Below are 8,335 nucleotides of genomic sequence, written 5' to 3' on the forward strand. Positions count from 1 at the left end.
ATGAGCGGGGCTTTCAGCTTTTGCCTCTGAACAGTTTTGGCATCTCACTCTATCCTTTGAAATTCAAAATGATTGGCTTCTATAGGAACTCAGAATCCAGATAGTGTTATTGATTCTCCTAGTTAAGTATGATGATTCTTGAACACAGCTACTTTATGAGTCTTGGCCGTGGACCAAAGCACTCTGTCTTCCAGTATTACCACCGGATACATACATGCCACAGACACATAACTGGGTGAACCTTTTCAGATTGTGACTCAGCTTTTGCTAGAGTCCCCAATTAGAGGTGTCCAGGGTTCTTAAGCACACTCTTTTTGCCTTGGATCACGACTTTATTATTTTTTTCTTTTTCCTTTTTTTTGTTTTTTTTTGTGTTCACTGCTTTTTCTTGCTTCAAGAATCATTTTTATGATTTTTCAGATCCTCAGTAACATGTCTCCTTCTTTCATCATTCTTTCAAGAGCCAACATTTATGAACAACAAATTCAAAAGACATATGCACTGTTCAAGCATACATTCAGAAGTCAAAGTATTGCCACCACATCAAAATAATTAATCTGTTATAAAATTTAAAATTCATGCAATTCCTCTCTTTTTTAATTAAGAACATTTTTCATTTAAGAAAGGTGATGGATTCATAGGACATTCATAACTTTAAGGCATAGACACTAAGACACTAATGATCATAAGACACAAACATGGATAAACATAAGCATGAAATTTCGAAAAACAGAAAAATAAAGAACAAGGAGATTAAAGAATGGGTCCACCTTAGTGATGGCGGCTTGTTCTTCCTCTTGAAGATCTTATGGAGTGCTTGAGCTCCTCAATGTCTCTTCCTTGCCTTTGTTGCTCCTCTTTCATGATTCTTTGATCTTCTCTAATTTCATGGAGGAGGATGGAATGTTCTTGGTGCTCCATCCTTAGTTGTCCCATGTTGGAACTCAATTCTCCTAGGGAGGTGTTGATTTGCTCCCAATAGTTTTGTGGAGGAAAGTGCATCCCTTGAGGGCATCTCAGGGATTTCATGATGAGTGGGATCTCTTTTTTGCTCCATCCTTTTCTTAGTGATGGGCTTGTCCTCATCAATGAGGATGTCTCCCTCTATGTTAACTCCAACTAAATAACAGAGGTGACAAATGAGATTAGGGAATGCTAACCTTGCCAAGGTAGAGGACTTGTCCGCCACCTTATAAAGTTCTTGGGATATAACCTCATGAACTTCTACTTCCTCTCCAATCATGATGCTATGAATCATGATAGCCCGGTCTATAGTAACTTCGGACCGGTTGCTAGTGGGAATGATTGAGCGTTGGATAAACTCCAACCATCCCCTAGCCACGGGCTTGAGGTCATGCCTTCTCAGTTGAACCGGCTTCCCTCTTGAATCTCTCTTCTATTGAGCGCCCTCTTCACAAATGTCTATGAGGACTTGGTCCAAACTTTGATCAAAGTTGACCTTTCTAGTGTAAGGGTGTTCATCTCCTTGCATCATGGGCAAGTTGAATGCCAACCTTACATTTTCCGGACTAAATCTAAGCATTTCCCCCGAACCATTGTAAGCCAATTCTTTGGGTCCGGGTTCACACTTTGATCATGGTTCTTGGTGATACATGCATTGGCATAGAACTCTTGAACCATTAAGATTCCGACGTTGAATGGGGTTGGTAAGAACTTCCCAACCTCTTCTTTGAATCTCATGTCGGATCTCCGGATATTCACTCTTTTTGAGTTTGAAAGGGACCTCGGGGATCACCTTCTTCATGGCCACAACTTCATAGAAGTGGTCTTGAGCACCCTGAGATGAATCTCTCATCTCCCATGACTCGGAGGTGGAAGCTTTTGCCTTCCCTTTCCTCTTTCTAGAGATTTCCCCGGCCTTAGGTGCCATAATGGTTATGGAAAAACAAAAAGCAATACTTTTACCACACCAAACTTAGAAGGTTTGCTCGTCCTCGAGCAAAAAAGGAAGAAGAGAGAGAAGAGAAGAAGAAGAATAGAGGAGATGGAGGTGGCTTTGTGGTTCGGCCAAGGGGGAGAAGTAGTTGTGAAAATGAAGGAGTGAAGATGGGTTTATATAGGATGGAGAGGGGGTGTATGGTTCGGCCATTATGGGTGGGTTTGGGAGGAAATGGTTTGAATTTGAATGGTGAGGTAGGTGGGGTTTTATAAAGGATGGATGTGAGTGGTGAAGAGAATAGTGGATTTGATAGCTGAGGGGTTTTTGGGAAGAGGTGTTGGTGATTGGTGAATGGGTGAAGAGAAGAGAGAGAGTGGTGGGGTAGGTAGGGATCTTGTGGGGTCCACAGATCCTGAGGTGTCAAGAATAATTCATCCCTGCACCAAGTGGCGAGCAAAAATGCTCTTGTTGCCAATCCTGGCGTTAAACGCCGGGCTGGTGCCCATTTCTGGCATTTAGCGCCAGCTTCTTGCCCATTCCTGGCGTTAAACGCCAGTCTGGTGCCCCCTTCTGGCGTTAAACGCCCAGAATGGTGCCAGACTGGGCGTTAAACGCCCATTTGCTGCCCTTACTGGCGTTTAAACGCCAACAAGTTTTTCCTCCAAGGTGTGCTATCTTTCTTTCTGTTTTTCATTCTGATTTTGATTTTTCAATTGATTTTGTGACTTTCCATGATCATCAACCTATAGAAAACATAAAATAACAAAGGAAAATAGATAAATATAACATTGGGTTGCCTCCCAACAAGCGCTTCTTTAATGTCAGTAGCTTGACAGTGGGCTCTCATGGAGCCTTACAGATACTCAGAGCAATGTTGGAACCTCCCAACACCAAACTTAGAGTTTGAATGTGGGGGTTCAACACCAAACTTAGAAGTTGGTTGTGGCCTCCCAACACCAACCTTAGAGTTTGACTGTGGGGGCTCTGTTTGACTCTGTTTTGAGAGAAGCTCTTCATGCTTCCTCTCCATGGTTATAGAGGGATATCCTTGAGCCTTAAACACAAAGGATTCTTCATTCACTTGAATGATCAATTCTCCTCTGTCAACATCAATCACAGCCTTTGCCGTGGCTAGGAAGGGTCTGCCAAGGATGATGGATTCATCCATGCACTTCCCAGTCTCTAGGACTATGAAATCAGCAGGGATGTAGTGGTTTTCAACCTTTACCAGAACATCCTCTACAAGTCCATAAGCTTGTTTCTTGAATTGTCTGCCATCTCTAGTGAGATTCTTGCAGCTTGTACCTCAAAGATCCCTAGCTTCTCCATTACAGAGAGAGACATGAGGTTTATGCTTGACCCTAGGTCACACAGAGCCTTCTCAAAGGTCATGGTGCCTATGGTACAAGGTATTGAGAACTTCCCAGGGTCCTGTCTCTTTTGATGTAATCTCTGCCTAGTCAAGTCATTCAGTTCTTTGGTGAGCAAAGGGGGTTCATCTCCCAAGTCTCATTACCAAATAACTTGTTATTTAGCTTTATGATTGCTCCAAGGTACTTAGCAACTTGCTCTTTAGTGACATCTTCATCCTCTTCAGAGGAAGAATACTCATCAGAGCATGAATGGCATAAGTAAATCCAATGGAATCTCTATGGTCTCAGTGTGAGCCTCATTCCCAAGATTCCTCATTGGAACTCTTGAAGGCCAGTGGACTCCATTGAGGTCTTCCTCAGTGGCGATCACTGCCTCTTCCTTTTCTCCAAATTTGGCCATGTTGATGGCCTTACACTCTCCTTTTGGATTTTCTTCTGTATTGCTTGGAAGAGTACTATGAGGGAGTTCAGTAACTTCTTACTCAGCTGACCCACTTGTGCCTCCAAGTTCTCTGGAGGACTTGTTTCAGTCATGAAACTTTGAGTGATTTTGATTAGATCAGAGACCATGGTTGCTAAGTCAGAGTGGCTCTGCTTAGAATTCTCTGTCTGTTGCTGAGAAGATGATGGAAAAGGCTTGCAATTGCTAAACTTGTTTCTTCCACCATTATTGTTGTTGAAACCTTGTTGAGGTCTCTATTGATCCTTCCATGAGATTTGGATGATTTCTCCATGAAGGATTATAGGGTTTCCATAGGGTTCTCCCATGTAATTCACCTCTTCCATTGAAGGGTTCTCAGGATCATAAGCTTCTTCTTCAGATGAAGCGTCCTTAGTACTGCCTGGTGCAGCTTGCATTCCAGACAGACTTTGAGAGATCATATTGACTTGCTGAGTCAATATTTTGTTCTGAGCCAGTATGGCATTCAGAGTATCAATCTCAAGAACTCCTTTTTTCTGATTCGTCCCATTGTTCACAGGATTCCTTTCAGAGGTGTACATGAATTAGTTATTTGCAACCATTTCAATGAGTTCTTGAGCTTCTGCAGGCGTCTTCTTCAGATGAAGAGATCCTCCAGCAGAGTTGTCCAATGACATCTTGGACAATTCAGACAGACCATCATAGAAGATACCTATGATGCTCCATTCAGAAAGCATGTCAGAGGGACACTTTCTGATCAATTGTTTGTATCTTTCCCAAGCTTCATAGAGGGATTCACCTTCCTTCTGTCTGAAGGTTTGGACTTCCACTCTAAACTTACTCAATTTTTGAGGTGGAAAGAACTTTGCCAAGAAGGCATTGACTAGCTTTTCCCAAGAGTTCAGGCTTTCTTTAGGTTGTGAGTCCAACCATATCCTAGCTCTGTCTCTTACAGCAAAAGGGAATAGCATAAGTCTGTAGACCTCAGGGTCAACCCCATTGGTCTTTACAGTGTCACAGATTTGTGAGAATTCAGCTAAAAACTGATGAGGATCTTCCAATGGAAGTCCATGGAACTTGCAATTCTGTTGCATTAGAGAAACTAATTGAGGCTTAAGCTGAAAGTTGTTTGCTGCAATGGCAGGGATAAAGATGCTCCTCCCATAGAAGTCAGGAGTAGGTGCAGTAAAGTCACCCAGCATCTTCCTTGCATTGTTGGCATTGTTGTTGTTTTCGGCTGCCATGTCATCTTCCTGTTTGAAGATTTCTGTTAGGTCCTCTACAGAGAGTAATGCTTTAGCTTCTCTTAGCTTTCGCTTCAAGGTCCTTTTAGGTTCAGGGTCAGCCTCAACAAGAATACTTTTGTCTTTGTTCCTGCTCATATGAAAGAGAAGAGAACAAGAAAATATGGAATTCTCTATGTCACAGTATAGAGATTCCTTGAGGTGTCAGAGGAAAAGAAAAATAGAAGGAAGGGGTAGAAGAATTCGAACTTATCAAGAAAGATAGAGTTCGAATTGTGCATTGAGGAGGAGTGTTAGTCCATAAATAGAAGGATGTGAGAAGAGGGGAAGAAATTTTCGAAAATTAAAGTGACTTAATTAAAAGAAATTAAAAAAAAAGTAATTGATTTTCGAAAACTAAGATTGGAAAAGAAATAAAGTGATTTTTGAAAAAAAATTTTGAAAGTAGAAATCAGAAAGATATGATTGAAAACTATTTTGAAAAAGATGTGATTAAGAAGATATGATTGAAAAGTTATGGTTTTTAAAAAGATATGATTGATAAGACATGATTTGAAAAATAATTTAAAAAGATTTGATTTTGAAAATTAATGACTTGGCTAACAAGAAATTTAAAAGATATGATTCAGACCTTAAACCTTTCTCAACAGAAAAGGCAACATACTTGAAATGTTGAATCAAATCATTAATTGTTATCAAGTATTTTTGAAAAATGGAAAGAAATTGATTTTGAAAATATATGATTGAAAAGATATGATTTAAAAAAGATTTGATTTTGAAAAATTATGGAAACTTGAAAAAAAATTGAATTAAAAACAGAATCTTCCCTCTTGTGCCATCCTGGCGTTAAACGCCCAGAATGGTATACATTCTGGCGTTAAACGCCCAGAATGGTATACATTCTGGCGTTTAATGCCCAAAATGCTACCCTTTTGGGCGTTAAACGCCCAGCTAGGCACCCTGGCTGGCATTTAAACGCTAGTTTTCCTTCCTTATGGGCGTTTTGAACGCCCAGCTTTTTCTATGTAATTCCTCTGCTGTATGTTCTGAATCTTCAATTCTCTGTATTATTGACTTGAAAAGACACAAAGAAATTTTTTTTTTTGAATTTTTAATGATGAGGAATAATCAAAATGCAACTAAAATCAAATAAACAATGCATGCAAGACACCAAACTTAGAAGTTTGTATACTATTGACAATAACAAATTGAGAATGCATATGAGAAACAACAAAACACTCAAGACAAGAGAATTTTAAAGATCAGAGCAAGGAAATCATCAAGAACAACTTGAAGATCAATGAAGACACATGAATGAATTTGAAAAATGCATGCAATTGACACCAAACTTAAAATGAGACACTAGACTCAAACAAAAGACATAAAATTATTTTTGGTTTTATGATTTTATAATTTTTTTTGGATTTTTTCAAAAATTATATGGAAAAGAAAATAAAGAGATTCAAAATTTTTAATATGAATTCCAGGAATCATGCAATGTTAGTCTAAAGCTTTAGTCTAAAGAAATTAGACATGGCTAGCCAAGCTTCAGCAGGACATTGCATTCAAGAGCTAAATTGATGAGAATCAATCAACTTTGGTGATGATGAAAACATCACCTTGAAACTCTAGAATTCATTCTTAAAAATTCTGAAGAAAAGTACCTAATCTAAGCAACAAGATGAATCGTCAGTTGTCCAAACTCAAACAATCCCCGGCAATGGCACCAAAAACTTGGTGCACAAAATTGTGATTGATGACAAGTCATCATATACCCATTTTTCAAGCTAATTTCACTTGTTTTGTTAGCATTTATGCACTTTCTTGCATCCTAAGTAAGTGATTTGGAGTGAAAGTGCATAACTTCTCTAAATCAAGCAACCACCATGAAATTAATGTTAAATCATGAGGTTTAAGCTAATTTTAATTGCATTTTAATTGATTTATAAGCCTCTTGAATTTAGTGATACTTTGAGTGGTTGTTTTGGTTTATTGTAGGTGAAGAAAAGAAAAGAAAATGAAAAGCGTGGCCTAAGAAGCGTAACACAAGAAAAGGAAAGCGTGGCCAAGAGGAGAGAAGCGTGCCGCATTGCAATGGGGGAAGCAACATTGCCCTCCACAAGAGCAGACTGCCATCTAGGAGGGCAACATAGAGAACCAAACAGAATAGGCAACTCTGCCCTGCCCACTCCAAGGCAGAGCACAAAATGGTGCCTTGGGACCAAGAGAAAGTAAACTCTGCCCTGCCCTTGTGGAGGGCAGAATCGGGCACTTCAAGGAAAGAAAACAAGAAAAAAAGGTCACCCATGCATGCTACAAGGTTCGAACAAAGAACCATGAGGAAGCCAAGGACTAAGGGTGATTGCCGTGCCAAGAAGCCAAGAAAGAAATGTAGCGTGTTTGCCTCCTCCCAGTTTCGAACACGGGCCATGAAGGAAAGGACCTTGCCCTGCCCTTGCGCGGGCAGGCAGCAATTGGACTGGCGCACCACACACAAATTTTTGGCGCACCAACTTTGAAATCTGGCGCACCAAACTCTCGTCCTGGCAGCATCTGGCGCGCAACGCTCCTCCCTGGCGCACCAAAGCTTTCCTGCCCTGCCCTTGGCGCGGCAGGGCAGGTCCCACGCACCACGCGCATCCTGGCGCACCAATTTGCTTCCTGGCGCACCAAATTTCTTTTGGCAGCACCAACGCGCGCAACTCCTCAAATCTGGCGCATCAACTTTTCTGCCCTGCCCTTGGGCGGGCAGGGCAGCCTCTGGTGCACCAAGGGTGCACCAAACTCGCGCCAGACTCGCACCAACACGCACATGGCCGCACAATTGCTAGCACCAAGCATCAATTTTCTGCCCTGCCCTCCATAAGGGCAGGGCAGCCTCCTGGGAGTGACTTTTTGGGCCAAAATTCAAATTAAAAATTCATTTGAATTCATTTCTTCACCAATTCAAAAGCCCATCCAAATCCCATTATCCAAGAATAGAAAGTGTATAAATAGGAGTTAGTTTGATGTAATTAGGACCTTTACTTTGAGCTTTGAATTTTTACTTTTATTTTGAGAGCTTTTGAATACTTTCTTGAGAGACTTGTCCGAGAACCAAGAGGATCAAGGGAGAATTGACTAATCTCCTTCCTCATTTCCCTTGAGCAATTCTGCTCTCTTGTTTTTGAGTTTTGGGTGTGTGAAATTGGGGAAATTCTGTCCCAATTCCCATTCAAACTCTTTGCACTTTGTTTTCTGCATAATTCAATTCCAATTCTGTTCTTCTATTACTTCTTCTTTAATTTTCTGTCAATTGCTTAGATAATTCAGATCTGGGAAGGAAATTGGGTTTTAGGCTCTGCTACCTAAGCCCTTGGGATCCTGAGATCATAATTCACTCTTGGTTCTTCTGTGA

At 40.7% G+C, this 8,335-nt stretch overlaps 1 non-coding gene across 1 annotated transcript; it reads left to right on the plus strand.

Moving 5' to 3' along the window:
* The first annotated feature begins 4,429 nt into the window (after positions 1 to 4,429).
* On the plus strand, positions 4,430 to 4,533 carry LOC130984469 (small nucleolar RNA R71). Its single transcript, XR_009088404.1, has one exon. It is a non-coding gene; the product is annotated as a small nucleolar RNA R71 (small nucleolar RNA).
* The last annotated feature ends 3,802 nt before the right edge of the window (positions 4,534 to 8,335 follow it).

The sequence above is a fragment of the Arachis stenosperma genome, chromosome 5, assembly GCF_014773155.1.
Source record: "Arachis stenosperma cultivar V10309 chromosome 5, arast.V10309.gnm1.PFL2, whole genome shotgun sequence".
NCBI classification, from domain to species: domain Eukaryota; kingdom Viridiplantae; phylum Streptophyta; class Magnoliopsida; order Fabales; family Fabaceae; genus Arachis; species Arachis stenosperma.